Source organism: Scardinius erythrophthalmus (assembly GCF_964197995.2).
Source record: "Scardinius erythrophthalmus genome assembly, chromosome: 6".
In the NCBI taxonomy this organism is placed as follows: domain Eukaryota; kingdom Metazoa; phylum Chordata; class Actinopteri; order Cypriniformes; family Leuciscidae; genus Scardinius; species Scardinius erythrophthalmus.
In genome coordinates this window covers 17,058,559-17,078,424 of record NC_138226.1, presented here as the reverse complement: position 1 = coordinate 17,078,424, position 19,866 = coordinate 17,058,559, and the positions used below count along the sequence as shown (strand labels likewise).

The window sequence follows — 19,866 nt, the reverse complement described above, 5'->3', positions numbered from 1 at the left end:
AACATGGCCATTGTAACCCATTTGACTTACACAATGTGACATATTTAGTGAAACACGATATACAACAACAAAAAATGACTGCATCATGAAAATTTATATAACGTGGTCAGAGGGGATTGATGACATCAGCCGAAACAGAAAATAGTTTAAGAGGAAGAGCAAGTTATATCTAAATAAAGATTTTTTACTACAAAAACAAAGATTTTTTTTCTTTAGCATAACATGCAGCACAATCGCCCTCAACACAATCAAGACATGAAAATGATTTTTAGACTTAAGTGTAAGGATGATGGATACAAGGGGTAAGGCAAAAGTAATGCATATTAAAGAAGTCATTGCACTTAAGATTTCACATTCTGCAGTGACATTATAATAGACATGCTGCCCTAACAGCAGAAATGACATTCACAATCCTGTCTCAATATCATTAGTGCTCTTTCTGGAACGCAGATACAAAGGGAACCATATAAAAAAGAAATCTGACAGCATTTTTCCTTTCACAATAAAGTTTGTATATATTGTAATGTCTCCTAAAAGCTCCAATTAACAGTTTCAGGAAATCTTGACAAAACGGTTCTTCTTTTAGTGCATTTGAATTATGTTTATAATATATGGTTACTGCTGAGAGCTTCTATCAGGTTTTACTGGGATAAAGTGAATATATATACTAAAAGTTTGGGGTAAGTAAGATATTTTTTAAGAAAATAATACTTTTATTTATCAAGGATGCATTAAATTGGTCAAAAGTGATTTCTATTTCAAATAAATGCTGTACTTTTAAACTTTCTATTCATCAAAGAATCCTGAAAAAAGGCATCATGGATGTATCACAAAAATATTAAGCAGCATAACTGTTTTCAACATTAATAATAATAAGCAGGACCATGTGATACTGAAGTAATGGCTGCTGAAAAAGACCTGTTTTGCCATCGCAGGGGTAAACATTTGAAAAGATATTACACTGTGTTAGGTAAGTTATTCTAAATTACTTTCTCTAAAAAAGTATTGCATTACTTATTACTATAATTACTTTCTAAATCCCATATCAACCACGACCAGTTGAACATTACAAGGATAGACATCAAACTGCTCTTTTAATTCTTCCAAATAAATAATATAAAATTGCATAAATTATTCTTGAACTGATCAAAGTATTTAAAGGAAGAAGGCCACATTAAAAACATCCATTTTAACATGAAATTACATTTTGATGTTAAATCCACTATTGTTCAAAAAAGAATTGTTCAATCTATACAGTATTTAATGCAATTACATCAGAAGTAACTATATAAAATTACAGAAAAATTAAGAAAATTCCTTACTTTGCTTTTTAACATAGAAAACAGTTATTTTTAAATTGTAATATTGCATTAGAGACTTCTATCAAAAACATAAAAAGATAAATAAATAAAAAATCTTACCCCAAGACCCCAAACTTTTGAACATGTAATAATAAATATGTATGTTAGGCAATGATCATATTTTAATCTTTGTGCAAATAATTCTATGAAATCATCCAATTAAGTATGTGAGTTTATGATGAGAGGATCTAATATGAAGGATACCCCTTATCCATCATATTACATCAGAACTGCATCATGTGTGCATATGTTGGCCAAGATATAGTTCTGGCAGGTCACATTAGTCAGGCTTGCATCAGCTGACTCTCAGCTGATCCACGTCTACATTAGGAATATACGTATCACAGCATCCCCATATATATATATATATATATAAGGTCCATTAAGTATTATCAGTAACAGGTACATTTATCAAAGAAATATTCTGTTTTTATTTGAAATATTGTTTTATTAGGCTGCCAACTTACCCCAGTTATCAGGGAATTGTTTATTACACTATTTCAAAAGCAATTTAGCCCTACCATTAAATTCTCATAAATGTCTTGAAAAACCAAATGGTATTTAATAACCAAAAGAGAGTTACATTTTGCTATTAAACTTTCAAACTGACTGAAGGTGTTTTATTTTCTTCTCGTACTTATCCTCTTTATTGCAGTTTAAAAAGGCATAACAAATCTAATGAGCCATCTGGCAAATGGAAAATGACACATACATGAGAAAAATGGAATCTGTGCCCATCTGCAAAATAAAGGTTGATCCCATGATGCAGTCCCTAAGTAAAAGTTTCCCAAAATAAAAATACTCTGATAAACTACAGACACTTAAAATATTTTGTTACGTACAGTAACAAAGTAAAAAATACTTTGTAATTGTTCACCACTGCTAAATATTCAACATTTTAATTAGTCATCTGTACATCTTTGCTACTTAAATCATGACACAAGTCAGATGGAACTAACCTGACACATTCAGATCGACTGAATTGTGGATACAAATGTACTCAACATGCGCTCATCAGTTTCTTCTCTATAGTCTTACACTGAAACAGTAATGCGCTCGTTTCTGCTGCTCTGCAATCTTCTCCCGTTGTCGCTCTTGACAGAATGGAGTGAGAGCCTGGAAACATGCATTATTTGTAACGGATATCATTCCCTAATGGTGCCTGTACTCCCTCTGGCAGACCATAATGGACCGTTTTCCAGACTCTCTGAATCTCCTTCTGTCTCTTTGATAGTGACGGAATGGGGACGGCATGTCACCTGGGAAGAAACAAGAGGAACGAGGGGTCCTTCATTTAATTGTCAGGAAGCTGGCATTAAGGTTAGTTGACATGGTGCGCATACTGAAAATGGCACTCGCTGGCAGTTACAATGCAGCAAGAAAAACCTGCCCTTCGGCCCAAGAGCATCACGACAACCGCATCACTGTTCAGAGCACATAAAGGTGGACCGGCTGAAAAAAAACAACCTAAATATGTCTAAGCTTGCTATTCTTAGCGGATATCCTAGTCTGTTATGGTTTGATGGTTTTTGGGCACTAGACCAGCTGGTTGACCAACTTCCACCAGCCGGACCATCAAGACCACAGCAGGGCTGAAAGTCCATGTTCTTTGACTCATCCTGCCTATTTAAGTCATAATTAAAGAAATAGTTCCGTTAAAATGTTTAAATTGTGTCATTAGTTACTCATCCATGTCATCTCAAACCTATATGACTTTCTTCTTACAAAAGTAGATATTAAAGTAAACAATAAAGTAATGCATACAATAAAAGTAAACAGGGCCCAATCAATGTTGTTTTGAACCCCTGTTTTCATATGTACAAAAACCTTTGAAATCTTGGTGAGCAAAAAATGACAGATTTTTGTATTTTTCGGTAAATGTCACTTTAAAGTGTCTTTTAAAGCAATTAGGGCTGCACAATATATCGAAATATTGGGGTCATGAACAAAAGAAAAAGAGAAAATCACTCACTGCTCTTGGCTGAATAACTTTTGTAGCTTTAATAAGAATCAGTATATATTTAATTAATACGGTGAAAACTAAGAAGTGTTTTATTTTTACATTTTGATTATTCAGTTTCTGTTGTTAAATAAACCTAATGTAGGCCTACCTGAAACCCTAAACCCTGTGGTTTACACTGATGTTAAAATAACACTTCTTATGCTTCAGTAAAACACTGCTGTTCACTTTCAGGTGTAGGGATGGTTTCTTGTCACAAAAATAATGTGAAACATGTATGTAGGTTATATAATTTTAAATATATTTGAAAGATAATTTAAGTTTATTTTACACACTTTAAGCATTATCATATCGCATATCGAATATCGCATTATTTAATGAGTTATCGCATTTTCTTCAATATCGTGCAGCCCTAAAAGCAATTGCATGTTTGTCAGCGAAGACGGTTCAGGTTTGTATTCTCCAAATCGTAGGAGCACAGAGAAAATAAGACAATGTGAATGCCTTCAGTACATACATACAGTATTGTGCTTCCTTTGAGAGGAAATAACAAGTCTGCTTTTGTGTGAAACACAGGAAAGCACTCAATACGGTGATGACATACTTTTGGTTCTGGAGGCTCTCAACACCACCAATCCGTTTTTAGAGACTCAAATCATCTCGAGTTTTCAAAAGAACTGGAAATGGATCAGACATAAATCAAGTCAAGTGGGTCCTTGTTTGTATTACCATTACCCAATTAGCACATTACATGTTAATTGTGAGGGGTGTCACACCCAGTTCCAGTTGTAATAATCCACCAAATCAAGTTCCTTAATCTACTTTGATCCACCATGAATGAAAAACAGGCATTTCTGTCATCACTACCGAGTAGTATAAAATAATTTAGATACAAAAAACTGTGCATATTACTTATAAATGGCGGAATAAGTCCCGCCTTCAAACTAAAAGAGCCAAAGTCATCGCGTCACTGCAGCTGCCGTAAGTCAATGGGTGCTTCTCATTTCTAATGTGTGCATCCTCATTTCCTTTCCTCGCTTCCTCTCCTTGCGTCTTAGCTCCACCCCCTTAGGATGCGAGGGAAGGCTGCAAGGAAAGAAAATGAGGATGTAGGAATCGAAGGAAAGCTTATTTGTATATTGGAATATTCTAGATCAATCAAGCGTCACTTCATAGCGTCATCAGCTGCGCTCAGAGGATCTGCCCTTATGCTGTTACGGTTTGGATATTTAAGAAATTCTTAATAAATAATAATAACACAAGATGTTGAAATATGAGAGATGTGTGGTTTATTTAAACTGCAAAGGAAAGGAAAAGCATAAATGAAAATCATTGTGACAGATGTGAAGGGAGAGGAAATTTTATACGTGCATCAGGTTTGTATGTGCAACTTTGATCGGTTTCCGGGTCACAGGCTGGAGGACGGTGAATAAGGAAGATCAATTTGAGTATTTAGAAGCACCCAGTGTTTTGAGACGCTAGCTTAGGCCTGCACATGCACATTTGTTGTTTTACAATAAATTTTAACATGAATAAAACAAAACATAGTGAAAACACAAAATAAAACATAAAGAAATAATGCATGAAGCTTTTTTTAAAAGCAGAGGGTCTGTTCTTTCTTCTGATATTTTGCATGTTCAAATATTTATACAACAAAATATTCTGGTGGCCATGAAGTTTTTGTGAAAATGATCAAAAATGCTAGCGGTGGCTGGCAACTTTTTTTATAAACCGCTGGCGGGGAAAGAGTTAATCAAATTTTATGTCTCCCCATTGTTTAAAGAGATAGTTCACCCAAAAATGAAAATTCTGTCAGTAATTACTCACCCTCATGTTGTTCCAACCCCGTAAGACCTTCGTTCATCTTCGGAACACAAATTAAGATATTTTTGATTAAATCTGAGCGCTGTCTCACTTCTCTGGGGGACTGAAACTTGCTGGCCCAGAAAAGTTATTAAAGAGATCGTTAATATAGTCCAAGTGACTACAGTGGCTTAATCTTAAGTTTATCAAGCGACAAGAATACTTTGTGTGCGCTAAAACAAACAAAAATAACGACTTTATTCCACTTTTTTATTTCCTTCTCTCTGGGCGTCGAGTCTTGGCCGACGCTGGTAATGTGTGTGATACGTGGTGACGTGCAACAGACGTATAAAAATGTAATAAAAAATATTTTAATTTGTGTTCCGAAGATGAACGAAGGACTTACGGAGTTGGAACAACATGAGGGTGAGTAATTACTGACAGAATTTTCATTTTTGGGTAAACTATCCCTTTAAGACATCATTATGACCTTAAATCACAGCTGATATTTGCGCATTTTACCAGAAAAGACTGTCCGTTTTAAATGTGTATATCTGATTAAGGTTGATTTTGTTGAATTTTAGACTAGCATATAGAAAGAAAATAATCATATTTAGACACCTCAAAGCTAACAGACATGGAACATCCACAAGAATTACAATTTTAATTTCATAGGGTTCTTAATGATGTCTCAAACCCATTCTTTGTTGTGCGGAAACATGAATGTAATGACCTCACTGATCATAGGTCCACTGAGGTCAAGGCAGGAAAATTAATTTGGCACATTTCACAGAGCAGCAGGTACTTCCTCTGATTAAGTTTAGCTTCTCTCAGCATCACCAAAAAGCCAAGTATTTGCAAGCATTGTATTTGAAGCATTCCTTCTGCGCGAGAATCAATATCTTTGCTCAGAGAGAGAGAGAGAGAGAGAGAGAAAAGGATTAAAGAGGTTTAATCTGAGATCTGCGGCTCAGCCGCATGTCTCTGTTTCCTGCCAAATCTGTGGAACAGCAGAGCGCATGGAAGGGGCTAATCTCCATCCTACCGTTAGGGAGGGGGTGTCTGTGCGTGTGGCTTTATTATAGCTACAGTTTGGGATTCCTCAGAAGTTGGGTAAATCTGACCAAACCTCTATCTTTGACATCTTTAATTGAAAAAAAATTAAGAAAGAAAGAAAGAAAGTATATGTCACATTGGGTGGCTGTAATGAAAGCGCACGATGATGAAGATATTCAAACAGACTTTTAATCTAAGAATCAAAACAATAAACAGGAGAATTACTCAACCCAACCACGTTCACATTGACATTAAACAATCCCATGAATGTCTGGGTTACTAATGTAACCCCCGTTCCCTGAAGGAGGGAACAGAGATGTTACGTCGGACTGATGTCATGGGGTCATGACACCTCCAAGTGGTTACTAAACAAGCCAATGAACATTGGTCAGTGAGATTTGCATGCCGAGTCACACCCACCCGGCATACGGGTATAAATAAGATTTATACGGGTACTTCATTCATGTTTTGCTGAGGAGCCGAGACAGGAGACATTCAGCGGTGGTTCAGGGCTGTGGCTGGGGGGACGTAACATCTCTGTTCCCTCCTTCATGGAACAGGGGTTACATTAACAACCTAGACCAGGGGTGCCCAATCCTGCTCAATATTTTTACACACTGACAAGTTTTGCTAGCTAAACAAAACGAAAACTTGCTGCATCTAATTCTGTTTTTAAGAATTTGTTTACGTTTGGTATTGTAGTGTTACTAACTGTACTGTAAAGTTTTCTCAGTGGTAAATAACACATGATGTATTGCTGTAACGTTGTCTCCAGCCTTCTTGGCTGTGCATGTGCGGAGGGTGGGACGTATGCTTTTACTGCTATCAGGCTAAAGTTAGCATTTTACCAGATATACTACAGCACCTTTAAGTGTAACGGTATCAAACTTTGAGTACACAACTAGTTTATGTCCGGATCGAATTCAGAACGATGATCAAAACATAGATGGAATAGTTTGAGTCCATCAACACCAAGGGGGTAATCCATCAGCCGGGAAACCGAAGCTTCCCCGGGGGCCGCCATTGATTAGTGGACCCCAGGGTTGCCAACTCTCACGCATCTGGCGTGACAGTCACGCATTCAGCCTCAATCTCACGCTCTCACGCTTAACAAAGAAATCTCACGCTAAATAAGACATTCTTCTGTGCTGTATTTTTTTTCACTCATGTGCACTAAATTTCAGAATTACTAAAACAATTCAGGCTCTTAACTACTGGATGGACCACTATTTATGGCGCAAATTAGTTAAAATCTCCCGGAATCTAGAGCGAGCACGCATGCGAGACAGAAGCCGTTTCTCAATATGCGTTCTTGTCTGTACTTGTGTTCTTGTGGACTTGTGAAACGTCATCAGTCGCTGCCCTAGTACTGTGCCAATTCAAAGTTCACATCTAGCCAAATCCAGTTCGAATCCCCGGATGTGTTCTTGATCTGCCCCTTTTACCAAGGATGCATCAAGAGGAGACTTGTGCGGACTTGACAAGCCAGGTATCCCAGAATGCATCTCACACCACCAACCAGCAAGCGTCAATAGCAGAGGAGAAACCCCGCGTAATTTAAAAATACTGCTATAAATGTGTCACGAAATGTAGTTTTAAGACTATTTCCGGCCGAGAATGTAGTTGTTTAAAGCTCAAATCTTTGGTTTATTTATAAAGATAGCGCCTATTTGAAAATTTGATCTGACGTTTTCAGAGTTGTGAGAACCAGGCAATCGGACGCTCGGCGCTCGAACCCCGCCGAGAACAGCCTTTCCTCGGCTAGTGCTGCTGACTTGCCGTTGGCTCGGATGTCTCTAGTCTAGTGGTATAACCTTTGCCTCGACGTCCTCCCGATTGCCCGCGAGCTTCTCCTCCTGTCCATACGGTAATTTCCTACTGTGCGACAGAGAGTCGCGTGGCTGTGACGCAATCGTTAGCCTACTTTTACAAAAACTGCTTCTACAGGGCCATAACGTAAGCTACAAGGTAATGGAGCCTTTTATACATTTTCGTGTTTCTTTAGAAATAAATAATGGACAAATGGAGTCTTTAAACACCTCAGATGTGAAGTTATTCACTGTCAAAGTGACGCCAAAAGGAATGGGAGTCAATGGGATGCTAACTGCAGGTGGGGGTCCGCTAGCCAATGGCGGCGCCCGGGGGTACCTTCAAAATAATACAAATCCCTGCCCCCCCTGTGCGGTGCGAAAAAAATCGTGTCCGTTGGCCATCCAGATGAGTTCAAAAAATTGAACTCTTGCGAAAGGCTACGGACGGTTTCTATCCGAAAATCCCAAAGGAAGTTAGCGTTGCTATGGTACTGATAAACAAACCTGGATTCTTAACTTTTAATAAAATAAATAATGATTTTATAACGATTAGATGTCATGTCATTTTTTTATTTTCATGATGTTTTAACGTTATTAGGGCAGTTAATACAATTAAATAATTCAATATTTAAATATACTCGCTTCGAGGCTTCCGCCCACTGATCTATATAATGACATATATATATATATATATATATATATATATATATATATATATATATATATATATATATATATATATATATATATATATATATATATATATATCCGCTGGGGGCGTATTGCGTATTACGGAGCTGATTTCAACTGCCAGTGAAGGCGGCGTTAACCGTAGCGCACGCACGGCGTACGGCAGCGTTGAGCATTGTAGCCAATCACTGACATGTCTGTTGAACGCATTGGCCAATCAGAGGCGTTTAAATGAGTCGCTGTCCTGAAGATGTGTTTTGCGCGAGCTCACCGAGTTCAACACTTTCGCAAACCTGTCATTATTATTGCCTATAAACTTAAGATGCAAATAAAAGATTCACTGCAATGTATTTGATATTCTTGATGCTGTTCTGATGCGCTCCATTACGCACCGCTCTGTTTGGTGTTAGGATGACTAGCGGTCATCAGCGGTCTAGCTCTTCAATGTCAGAATGATTAAAGAAGTGAACGAATGCCTGGCAAAATGTAAGTGGAAAACATTTAATATTTGACTGTTTTACAATAGAAATGTTCAACTACCGACAGTATCCGGTGACGCGAATTACTCAACTTTTTTATTTATTTACTAAATTTAGCCTTTTTGAATTGAAAATATGCTTTAATTTCTTTGATTCATTTAGAGAGAATGCATGCATAATTAAAAATAAAATATTATTTGCAAATAGTTACAATTATTTCACTAATACAATAAGCTTTTTTTTTTCTTTATTCCCTTAAATCGCTTTTATAGTTAATTATTTTAAATAAAAATACCCAAAAAATTTTGGGTTGGATTAACCCCCCCCCCCCCCCCCCCACCCCCCGAGCTAAACTTAAAAGTTGGCAACCCTGGGACCCCCACATGCTGTTAGCATTCCATTAACTCCCATTCATTTTGGCGTCACTTTGACAGTGAATAACTTTACATCTGAGGTGTTTAAAGAGTCCATTTGTGCATTATTTATTGCTAAAGAAACACGAAAATGTATAAAAGGCTCCATTACCTTGTATCTTGCGTTAACTTATATGCTGTTCAATGTTTGATTATTTGTGTTATTTTACATTTGCATAAGCAATCTTCTAATACTTGTTTCCACTTCTCCACTTGTGTTTTGATCTGGAGATTCTGTACTATTTCAGAGGATGCATAATAGCGCCACCTACCGTATAACAGTGAAAACCATGGATAGCTGCAAAAGTCAGTCAATGGCGGGGAAAGAGTAGATTTGAAGTCAATTTTTATGTACACTACACGTGGACACAAAAATTCAGATACTCAGAATTAGGAACATATCTGTTTTCTTTATAAATCAATATTTTCAAACAATGCAAGTCAATAAGACAGTATGTAAAATTATGTGAAAAAAAGTATTTAATAGGCTACTCAATCAAAAGAGTAAACACAACTCTATGCCAAGTATACTTAGGATACTTAATTATACTTTTAAGTATATCTCGATCAAAAGATTGAGTACAAGAGAATAGGCCAAATATACATAGACTTTTCTTTCAGTATAAGTCAAGTACTTAATTTTAAGTATATTTCTGAGAAGGACATAAAGTACAGTATATTTCTGAGAAGTACTGTAGACTGAAGTAGTAGTAATACAATGAAAGAATAAACTTCTTTTTCGTAAGGGTGAACAAACAGATTGATTCCTGAATATAATTTCATTTTATTACACTTTATTCATTGGAAACAGCCTTTAGTGCTAGTGGTGATACTTTTGATTACTCTTTACATCTGATATGATAACCACATACAGTATTTATAATTCATAAGTCCCCATTCTCTGACATGCACATGTAACCCCTCTCCGTGCGGGTCTCGAACCCGGGTCTCCGGCATGAGAGTCAGCCGCTCTAACAAGGAGGCTAAAGACTGCAGCCTCTAGAGTCTGTCGCTAGAGCGCCTATTGAGATCAGAGGAGTGAGGTTTATTCGCACAGCAACTACTAGCTGGCCTCCGTTACACACACTTTCAGCATTTTATTATAGATGATATGCAGCTCATGTTTTCCAACAAACTCACATTTGTAGTCCAAACAAAGAAAAGTTGAATTGTATGTCCTTCCCAGAAGGAAGCCTCAAGCAAATGTGGTAAAACCCAACTTTCTCTGCTCATAATTTCAAGTTGCTACCCTCTCTCTGACCCTTATAATTAAATGGGCACTCAGGTAGTTACTTGCATAACCAAAATGCTCCGCACAAAAAAAACATCAACAAAAAAAAAACAAATCCACCCAACATAATAATAATTAGCAGAATATAACTTCAGGGCTATAAAAAGAGATGTTCACATGTAGCTGTCAAAACCATGCAGAAAAATAATGTTCCTAACAGTACACACCCACTTCCTCAATCTCCCTGCTGAAAATAACAGCTTAAACCAGCCCAAGATATAGTTAGCTGGTCTCCAAGCCAGGCAAAGCTGGTCTGGCTGGCCCCGTTGGTGGGTTTTAGAGAGGTTTTGAGCAATTGTCAGCTGATCAGACAGACTATCTTAAACTAACAGATAAACAGAAGAACAACCTTTAGTAGTTACAAAGTGAAAACAACATACATCTCCCATCTGGGCTTAGACTCAAAATTCCTATGGCAAGAAAAAAAATATATACAAAAAAAGAGTTTGTTCCAATGGAAACCATCTCTTTCAACCATTTCTTTTTCACTTAAGACTCTCAAACATCATTAAAAATTTAGTGAAGGTTTTATTATATCCATGTGAGAACATTTCTGATGGCAGGACAAATGGATTTGGAATTTGGTATAAAAATTGGTGAGAAAAAATATTTCTGGTGTTTAAACTACAAACTAAACATATTTGTGTAGGATACGCCAAAAGTTAAAATGTGCCTCTGTTAAAGTTGCCGACCCTGCATGAGTGAATTCCAAAAGACCTCAAACAAGTGAAACATGCTCTCAGAGATAAAGAGTCCTAGACTGTGGCTCACAACACAAGTCATTGATAATGAGATGCTATGTTAAACACTGCAGTTATTGATGTTGTGTGGAGCTGTTGGGATTCAGGGATAAGCGATTTGTCCCCGCGAGCTTGTCGCCCTGACTGCACACACAGAATACAAAAGGCATGAGTGGGGCCAAAAATCTGATTGTGACAAATGAAGGCGGTTTCAGGGTGTTCGCTGACTTTCCCTTTGGAGCACTCAGATGTGCCCGGGCTGGCCCTTGCTGTATGCTCTCTGAATGACGATCTGCATCTGTATGGCTGAATTCAAATGAAGAAACAACTTCTTAAATGGCTGAGCGGATCTATGCCCACCCTGTTGATTAGATCTCTGTATTAGAGCTGCATGATAAAAACAAAACTTGATATGGCTTAGAGTGATTATCTAATCGCTGTGATTTAATAAATATATGCACTGCATGTTTTAAAGTAAAGCGCAGCACTGTGTTCTTTTACACGTAAGCAGCTCATGATACTGCGTTTTCAGTGTCTCAGAGCGTTCGCAGTAAATGCTGCTCTACAAACTAATTTCTTCATCTAGTTTGGGTTTGCTCAACATGCATTTGCGAACGCAACAGGCAATCATCTTCCCAAATCTGTAATGAGAAGAGCTTATAAATGAGCTGTTGTCTAAGAGAAGCCTTTAAGGGTTATGCGATTTTCCATCAAACTAAAACCTTGATGGTTTAATGTTTGAAAATGAAGAAATTAAGACAGCCATAGATATTAGTAGCATAATTTTACAGTATGTACTGTAGAGTTATATTATTATTTTTAGTACTCACTGTAAAAAATATTTTTGCAATTTAGTTATTTCAACTTATTTTTGTGAGTAGAGATAACTAGATTGTCCAGACAACAAAAAATTGTAAGTTTTCTTGTCCTCAACTAGACTGAAAGTTGAATGAACGACTTAAATTGTTATTTTAACTCAAAAATGTATGTTTAAACAACTGCACTAGATTTTCTGTTGAATTAACAAGTATAATTGTTATTTTAACTTATAAATGTAAGTTGAAACAACTGCACAAAATTTTCTGCTGGTTTTACTTCAATTATACTCTAATGCTTTATTAGAAGTAAATTTGTAAACTAAACTTAGTAAACTAAACTTAATTTATCTATATATCTTGCTGTCTGGTAGACTGCATAAAAACCTAAACTTCAATTTTATTAGTGTGTACATTAAAAACATTACACTGTAAACCCCAATGTTGTCGTTAATAAAGAAATCAAGTTGTCATAACTTAACATTACTTACAAGTTTTTGCATCAAAAATTAAACATTTGATTTTAATGTACTCATCTGGCAGCAAAAATCTTTCAGATTAAGATTTTAAGTGTTATGCACTCAAAATGTCAAGTAATTTAAATGATTCCCTATGTGTCTGTTTAATATGATTGTGCCTGAAATTCTGCCTTGACAACACGCTGATTGGTCGATGCACAAGGCAGTAGTTTTTTTGTTAATCGTGAATTTGCTGATGCAGGCAGCAGGCCAGAGGCACTGACACTGCATAAAAACAGTAATTTCGGGGTTAAAACGGAGCCGGCCCGTCCATCACGTAGCCTACGGACATTTCAGGCTTCGCATTTGGAACTGAATCACACAAGACCATAGACAGTATATAAACACAAGACCATGACGCAGGCTGTAAATGGAATCTTTTTTTGAACCGACTCTCGAGCCTCTTCTCCCCCTCCCCCGCTGACTCACTGCAGTTCTTGCGCGCGCAGCCGCAGAGAGCGTCCGGTATTTTCTGAGAAAACGTATGGTAAGTGTGAATTCATAAAACTATTTTAAATAACATGTTTGCCAGAACATAACGTCAACATTTGTTCAATGTTCTAACGTTTTTATTTTTACTGTATTTTCTAGACCGACATTGTTTTCGAGCCGTTAATTCCCGCTCCTGCTCCATTCAAATCTTGCGCGCTGATAACGTCCGGTATTTTCTGTGAGATTTACATCAGACGAAGGTAAGTTTGAATTCATAAAATCATTGTAAATAACATGTTTACCATAAAACAACGGCAAAGTTTTTCAATGCCATATTTTATCTGAACCGTATTTTATAGCCCACTGCCTTCGTTACTGCGTACGCTGACATCGTCCAGTGTTTTCAGACGTTTAGCCTATATCAGACGAGGGTAAGTGCAAATTCATGAAACCTTTTTAAATAGAGTATTTACCAAAACATAAGATTTGGTGTTGATTTAAATTGAGTGTGTTTATGTTGTAAAATAAGTCTAGCTATCTTAGTTAGTCTAACTTAGTTAGGTACGTTAACTGCTAACTGATGTTACTTAACTTAGCATCTGCAACTGTAACTACACACATTTCTAAGTTAGTCATTAGTTAAATATTCACGTTTATTAATTAATTAACTGTTAATTAATTAGCTAGTGTGCTTGAGTTGTTAACGTATTCTCCTTTGACAAATTAGTAGACACTTTCTTCTCAACTGTCCTCAGAGGCTTCAGAAACAGCACTGAAGGAAGCTGACTTTTGATTGATGTGAGGCAGACAAGGCCGAAAAGGTTTTAGCTATGTGCTTAAAAATATATCATATTTGTTAAAGTGCAGTGTATCACTCCATTTGTTTGTTTTAATGTTCTAGTAAGTGTAGAAATCTACCATCATGTACTTAGTTTTATTATGATGTAATGTACTGTGCAAGTTATATATATGATTGTTTTCAGGCCAGTTGGTAAATGCTGCCATTCTTCTCAAATACTGCTGCTCTTCAAAGAACAGAGTCATTCATCAGGTAACACACACAAAAATAGTTTTTGTTTGAATACCATTTAGTTTCCCAAGTTATCTTGTATTTTATTTAGTTAATGAAACGGCAAGAAAGCACTTTGACTTGCTTTATTTCCATTCTTGTTGCTGTCCAACTAATAAAATTGCTTTGTATTGTTACATTTTTATTATTATATCACTCTAACCTGTTATTTACAATTATGAGCACAGATTAATTAAATTACACTAAAAAATTCGCCTTTGGCTAAGCCACACCCTAGAATGTAGATTGACCAATCACAGCGCAGCCAAGAACGAGCTCCGACAGAGGTCCGACACTTTTTCACAAAAGTGCTTGTGTGTGCTCTAAGGTAAATTTTGCTTTTAACCTTACTGTGAAGTTATACTAGTTAGACAGTTTTAAGCTGTTTGTTTTAGCTAACTTTGTTATTCAAGATACGTTGTTATTCAAGATAGGATAACGTTAACGTTATGTGTTTGTATCTTGAATAACAAAGTTAGCTAACATCCAGCCGCTAGTTAAAACATACAATCCTTACTTAACTTACGTGATAACTAAACTATCGCTAAGCTTGCTTGCTACTAGGACCTTGATTCTTCATTAATTAGGTAGAGAACCGAAATCATAACCTAAAACTGTTTAACTAGTATAGTTAAAAGCAAAATTTACCTTAGAGCACACAAAAGTGCGCTTGTTGATCCTTGAGGGGTTTAGCTGACTGTGAGGACGTCCACACACACAGTTTAATCCAAAAACGACACTTGTCAGGATTTGACTTCGGTTTTGGGAAGGGAAAAAAACGGACACCCCCCTCCAACCTCTCTGGGAAACGCGTATCTGTGTTACAAATGCCCCAGGCAGTGCCAGGCACAACGTTTAACCATATTTTTGATAAAACTACGACGGTAATAGCCTGCCGAGACCAAAAATATGAGACGCCTGCGTTAAAGTCAATGGAGCGCTGTGAAAAAGTGTCGGACCTCTGTCGGAGTTCGTTCTTGGCTGCGCTGTGATTGGTCAATCTACATTCTAGGGTGTGGCTTAGCCAAAGGCGAATTGTCTAGCAGTTTTTATTCATGGTCAGATTCAATCCATCATGGATGGATTTGAGCACATAGACGATTCACTGATTTTTTTACTTCCTTGTGTTCAAGCTTCAGTCAAGTTGATTAAAAGCTGCTTGTTCACCAACCGGACCAAACAGGATTTTTTCTTTTACCTCAGTTTCATCTCAGTTGCAGAGCTCTACCAGATATAGGTAAGTCTTCACCACAATCTTTGAATTAAAAAAAAAGTTATTGTCAAATTGAATCGTTATGGGTGATATAAATAGCAAGTAATACGTCTGTGGTTTGAAATGTCACGGTTTTCATTATTACTATTCAGTGTTTGGATTTTGCCTCGCGCCATTTCAATGCGCTTTTGTTCATGTTTTAAGAAATCTTGATAATAGGGTGAATTATTCACAATGTTGTCACAAATTTAAAGGGGTCATATAATGCCATTTTTGCACAAGCTAATATGAGTCTTTTTTTCTTTCTTTTTTACCTCAGTCACTTCAATTCAACTCAGTTGCAGAGCGCCAGATATACGTAAGTTTTGACCACAATCTTTGAATTACAAAAGTAAATGTCATATTGAATCGAAATGGGTGATGTACAATTAATACGTCTGTGGTTTGAATGTTTTCATTATTTCTATTCGTAGTTTGGATCTTGCGCCATGTCATCACGCTTTGTTCATGTTTTAAGAAATCTTGATAATAGGGTGAATTAGTCATGATATTGTCACAAATTTAAGATTATTGAGTGTATTTCAAATCAGAGTGTTTTGCACATAGAAGATTCGCTCATTGTATTTCCTCGTGTTGACTCACAGGTTCCGTCAAGTTGACTAAAAGCTTGTTCACCAACCGGATTTATTACCTCAGTCACTACATAAGTTGCAGAGCACCAGATACAGGTGAGTTTTCACTGCAATCTTTGGCAATCATTAAAATTAACTATCAATTTGAATTGATGTGTGTAAAATAAGTAACTTATTATATCTGTACTTATAAATGTTACTGTTTTTATTGATATTGGAAATGGTTGTGGCGCTCTCGTGAACTCATTTTGAGGCCCACACAGAAGAAAAAGAATAGTTGAAAAAAGTATTTTTTCTTTTCTTTTTTTTACGAAGTATTCTCGTTGCTTGATAAACTTAAGGTTGAGCCACTGTAGTCACTTGGACTATTGTAACAATGTTTTTACAATTTATTCTGGGCTGGCAGATATCGATTACCCAGCAGTCTATGAAGGAGTGAGCCAGTTCTCAGATTTCATCAAAAATATCTTAATTTGTGTTCCGAAGATGAACGAAAGTCTTACAGGGTTGGAACAACACCTTTAATGCTTTTCATAGTTTCTTTTTGAAAGGAATGTTGTGAACAGGATGTTTCATGTGTTGGTATGTTGTGGGAGTGGCATTTTAGAGTGTTTAGTTTAATTGTTGAATTTGTTGAAGCTTGAGAGCATAAATAATTGGTAACTTAGTTGATATTAAAATGGCATTTAAGCCAATTCATAGGTCTTTAATGTGTTAAACAATGTTTAAACGGTATCTTTTGGAACAAAGGATGTTTCTATATTGAATGCTGTGGGTTGATCTTGTTTAATGTAACAGATTAATCCACAAGACATGCATTGAGACAGGTGTAAAACACCTTTTCACAAGGTTGTTTTCTGCAATTTCATTGCAGTTCATTGCAAAAAAAATTGAATTGTATATAACACCTGATGTACTTGTTACATCATAAGAAGAATGGCATCTACGCTAATGTTAGTCTTTTTGTTTATTCCAAGGTTTACTGAAGTCAGCCGGATCCGGGCCGTATCCAGATCAGGTGGTGGACCTGCACCTGGACACGTCCACAACGCATCCCTGAAGTGCCAGCCTCATCAGCCCTGTGAAGGCCTCATCGACACTACAGCCATCAGCACTGATCCTCAACAAACTCGTCTCCATACCGGCGTGACTCTGACTTCCAGTCAGATGAAACTGGATAATATTCTGAATGTTCTGATCCAATCTGACTTCTGACCTGTAATGCTGCCTGAATCATAATCATACACTGTTCGTTCTTTGCCCAGAGGTGAACTGAGTGACTGAGCCTGGGTTCTCCCAAGGGTTTTTTTCTCCATTCTGTCACCTGATGGAGTTTTGGTTCCTTGCTACTGTTGCCTTGGCTTTTGGCTTGCTTAGTTAGGGACATTTAATATTCAACAATATTATTGATTTGCCTTACTTAAGGTGAAAGATGACGCAATTTTCTCCTAGAAACAAACTTTGTTGTATTATTTTCATGTTATCACTGTGCTGCTTTGATACAATCTGTATTGTAAAAAGTGCTATATAAATAAAGGTGACTTAACTAATTAACTTATTGTAAATTGTATCAGTGATCGTCAATTTTACATATTTTTTTTAAATCAAATGTATTTTACAAATTAATGTTCTAGTAGTAATTCATTATTTGGTACTGCTGCAGTTTTTAAAACACCACTTTAGTTGGCTGAACTTATTGGGTGTAGTTTAGAAAACTAATCTTTAGTTTGCTGAACTTATTGGGTGTAGTTTAGAAAACTTAACTTTAGTTGACTGAACTTATTGGGTGTAGTTTAGAAAACTAATCTTTAGTTTGCTGAACTTATTGGATGTAGTTTAGAAAACTTAGCTTTAGTTGACTGAACTTAAATTCAAAGTTTACTTAACTAAATTAAATCAGTTCATTGTACTTTATAACTTGTCAGGTAAACTAATCCAAATTTGTCAGGTACACTTTTATAAATAAGTTAGTAAAACTCAAAAAAATCCATGCAAAAAGATAACAAAAAATAATGAGTTAAGTCAACAAAAGATTTTTTTACATACTTTTATACATTTAGCTGACGCTTTTAACCAAAGCGACTTACAATTGCTATACATGTCAGAGGTCGCACGCCTCTGGAGCAACTAGGGGTTAAGTGTCTTGCTCAGGGACACATTGGTGTCTCACAGTGGATTTGAACCCAGGTCTCTCACACCAAAGGCATGTGTCTTATCCACTGCACCATCATATTATTTTTAATTGTAATATTATTTTACTTTAATTAGGGCCCGAGCACCGATGGTGAGAGGACCCTATTGTTTTTGCTCCGTTTATTATTATTCTTCTTCTTCTCCAAAGTGAATCGCTTTTTAGAGGGCCTAAACATGCTCGAAAACTCATGAAACTTTGCACACGCTTCAGAAGTGGTGAAAATTTACGTGTGATATGGTTTTCAGAATTGGGGGGGGCAAATTCGGTAAATTATTGCCCCCACATTTTGCCCCGGCTCCTGGTTTCACGTACAGGTATGAAATTTGGTACATACATGTAATGACCCAATACCTACAGAAAAGTCTCTTGGAGCATAGCCCTAAACACAACAGGAAGTGAGCTATTTTGAACTTCCTCCTAGATTTTGGGCATTTTTCGTAATTTCCTGATGTTGTACTTTAACGAACTCCTCCTACAGATTTGATCTGATCCTCTTCAAATTTGGTGAGTGTAATCTTAAGGCCTTTGTGACGTTAAATTGCGAAGATCTAGAGTTTTCGTCGAAGGGTGTGCCCTCGGCGGCCTGACAAACGTTCACCCAATTTCGGCCTTCTGGTGATATATGCATGATCAGATAAGTTCAATATTAATGTTGAATGCAGTTCCGATGTTGCTAGGCAACCACAGACAGCCTGCAGTAACTCAGCCATACAATTTCCAATCTGTCCCAAACTTCACATGTTTGATAAGAGTCCTGTCCTGAACACATGACCATGCTCATATTTGGTTATAGCAATAGCGCCACCTGCTGGTAGCAGGAAGTGTGGCAAATACAAAACATGCTCGAAAAATCATGAAACTTTGCACACGCCTCAGAAGTGGTGAAAATTTACGTGTGATATGGTTTTCAGAATTGGGGGGGGCAAATTCGGTAAATTATTGCCCCCACATTTTGCCCCGGCTCCTGGTTTCACGTACAGGTATGAAATTTGGTACATGCATGTATTGACCCAATACCTACAGAAAAGTCTCTTGGAGCATAGCCCTAAACACAACAGGAAGTGATCTATTTTGAACTTCCTCCTAGATTTTGGACATTTTTCGTAATTTCCCGATGTTGTACTTTAACGTACTCCTCCTACAGTTTTGATCTGATCCTCTTCAAATTTGGTGAGTGTAATCTTAAGGCATTTCCTAAAGGCGCCGGGTGGCGGTGGCAGGGGTGCGAGGGCCCTTTTCATCGCTGCTTGCAGCTTTAATTATTATATTACATTTATTATTATTATTAGTATATAGTCTTATTTGATAAATAATCACAAAATCTCTGGCCAAATTGTGCAGTCATTGAGACCGAGAAAAAAAATAAAATATTATTTTTTAATTTTAAAG

At 36.8% G+C, this 19,866-nt stretch overlaps 1 protein-coding gene and 1 long non-coding RNA gene across 2 annotated transcripts in view; one reads left to right on the top strand and one right to left on the bottom strand.

The window, feature by feature from the left end:
* The window catches only part of hs6st3b (heparan sulfate 6-O-sulfotransferase 3b), a gene marked incomplete at both ends in the record, with an annotated part of 72,922 nt that overhangs the window by 12,566 nt on the left and 40,490 nt on the right, over positions 1-19,866 (bottom strand). The window lies entirely within an intron of this gene.
* On the top strand, positions 13,207-14,395 carry LOC308692158. The gene is made up of 3 exons (XR_014030308.1): positions 13,207-13,629; positions 13,729-13,800; positions 14,353-14,395. It is a non-coding gene; the product is annotated as an uncharacterized lncRNA (long non-coding RNA).